Source organism: Emydura macquarii, unplaced genomic scaffold (genome assembly GCF_026122565.2).
Source record: "Emydura macquarii macquarii isolate MOO-44397 ecotype Brisbane River unplaced genomic scaffold, CSIRO-AGI_Emac_v2 contig_1644, whole genome shotgun sequence".
NCBI classification, from domain to species: domain Eukaryota; kingdom Metazoa; phylum Chordata; order Testudines; family Chelidae; genus Emydura; species Emydura macquarii.
The window spans coordinates 11,078,281-11,080,840 of NW_027131781.1; the positions used below are offsets into that span (position 1 = coordinate 11,078,281).

The window sequence follows — 2,560 nt, forward strand, 5'->3', positions numbered from 1 at the left end:
TAGTCATTCAGAATACATGACACCCTTAGTTAAATGTACTGGTCACAAACTGAACTGATTGAAAGTAAGACTGACAGAGTGATAAACCTGAGTTTTGAAAGATTCATTTAATATTATTCTGGGTTCCCTTATGCTTTTATTATTGTGTTCCATTTATTGCTGTTCAGCCACTGGTCACTGCAAAGTGAACATTTTTCATAGTTTCTATGGCTTGGGTTTTTTTCAGTGAAAAAAAAAATCAAACCATAGAAACTATGATAAATGCACGGAGGAGCTTATCAGCAATAGCTCAGGATTGCTCCCCTACCTCAAAAATTTATACCATTGCCCACTATATTACAGCTGTCCAAACTGTACTGATTGTATCTCAGCTAAATTGCAAGCTCCATGGAAGCAGCATCTTCTCCTGGGTTTGTACTGAAGCCAGCACATTTTCAATGTGCAATAAGCAGCCTCCTTGGAACAAAAAGTTGAATGTCACTTTCTTTATACATTGCTTAGATTCTGAATGATACATTCTTTGAGCTAGACACCGAGGTCCAATCCTTAAGCAAGACTTCAGTAGACTTTTCACCCAAGAAAGTACAAGGTAAGGAATCATTATGCCAGACTCTTCAGATATTTGTTTTCTGTTGGACATTGTGGCTAACATAATTCATTGCTGGGGCAACGGAAAAAAATAGATTTGACCAGTTGTCAGTCTCCCAGGGATTCTAGTTCATTATTCTAGGCAAACATTGAATCTGTTTAATATTTTCTGAAAATTGAAAAACAGTGATCATTTCTTTGGTTACTCTTCTTGCTTAATTAAGCTAAGCTACAGTAAAAGCTGGAAAGTGGCACTAGTCAGAGAAAAACTCACACTAAAGTAATAACATGGAGGATTTGGAATGGCCATTTAATCTGAATATGACTGCATGGTAGATCTCTTAGGTTGCCAGGTGAGAATATAGAAATATATGTCATGCACACTGTATAACAAGGAAGCAGATCCTTTATCACTTTAATGCATCTAAAAACGAGAGATGGGACCAAACCAAACACCCAGCTCTAAACAATCCCTGAGCCACCGTGTAATCACACAGAGTAGGGGGAGAGAAATTTGTGAGAGGTGCCCAACATTAGGAGTCTGGGAAATAGACGCATGAAGGCACCTCCTCAAATGGGCAATTGCAATGCCTCAATAGACACACAAAAGTAATTGGTTTTGCTCTTTGGCTACAGAATCGCAACAGCTATTTTGAGCTCCCCTCTGCTGTCTATTACAATAGAAAGAGGAGGAAAAATACAAACTGACATTTCCAGCAGGTCATGAAAACTGGATCAAAAACCAAGAGCTGTCAGGCCACTTCAGGTCATCCAACCCCAATAGCCTTCTGCTGGCAAGGGCTGCTACCAGATACACCCCAGGGGGATGAGCACCACCACTACCCCAAACCAGCTGTGCAGGCCTGGACATGGGGGAGAAAACACTGGTGGGATCAACAATTTTTATCCTACTGCAAGAAGTGCCCCTTTTCTTCCCTGGTTCCTTTTGGTTCTAGCTCACGTGCCTAGCAATGCAATGCTATGCAGACACACTGCTCCCTCCTAGCCCTTCCAAATAACAAAGGACTCCATAACTAACAGAAATGCCAACCCAAGGATTGCCTCATTGGAGGTAATTTCTGCTCTTGCTAGAAGAGCCTGGACTTTTCAGTGGGATGTAGAAGAACAGCCCAGCCTTCCCAGTTCATCCCCACCTCCATCTTTGGGCTGGCAGGTGTGTGCACGTCTCTCTATCTGCCTGCCTACTGACTAATCCGGGGAATTCTCTTCTTTTCCCACAGTTCAGCCTTTTAAGTGCACCCTTGGTCTCCACACCAAGAAGCCCTCCTGCTTTAGAATCACAGCTTTGTGTTTGAGCCCCCTCTTCTGCCATTCCTCCATAACAAATACAATTATCAGACCAGGGCTCTTATTACAAAGACACCTCCCCTAGAAATATTGCATTTTACCCTATGTAGTAGACCCCATTTAAAACTGAAACAAAAAACCCCTCATACATTTCCTTGGTGGTTTACATACTACTAACACTGCTCAATATTTGTAAATTGCACTGCACTTTCAAAACCCTCCACAAACAGCCAGCCCAGTCTTTGCTGCCTCTCTGTGCTTTATATAAAGGTCAGCTGGCAAACTCCTCCCTTCCCAAGACCCAATCAGGTTTTCACATCAGTGAGGCTAATTAACATCAAGTGGGACACATTTCCCAATTATGGCTGGAGTGTGAAACCTATCAGAAGACAAACTCTCCCCCACCCCCACCCAGTAAACCTTCCTTGATTGAACAGTCCTTCCAAAAGGGCTTTCAGAGTGAAACCCTGCAAACACACACACACACCCCTATTCAACTTGAAAGCCTGTATTGATGTGCAACAAATCTGCAAATGCCTTTATCGGATGATCTTTATTCCCCTCAGCCGCTTTAGGAAGAGAGCAAGTCCTTCTCCCATATCTGGGGTGTTGCTTACAACCCTATAATGATCCTCTCTTTTCAACTTTACACCTGCTGAATGGA

The 2,560-nt window shown here is 42.5% G+C and overlaps 1 long non-coding RNA gene across 1 annotated transcript; it reads right to left on the reverse strand.

The window, feature by feature from the left end:
• Positions 1-285: 285 nt before the first annotated feature.
• Positions 286-2,109, reverse strand: LOC137158075 (uncharacterized). Its single transcript, XR_010921285.1, has 2 exons — positions 1,298-2,109; positions 286-456 (listed from the first exon to the last, which is right to left on the reverse strand). It is a non-coding gene; the product is annotated as an uncharacterized lncRNA (long non-coding RNA).
• Between the last annotated feature and the right edge of the window lie 451 nt (positions 2,110-2,560).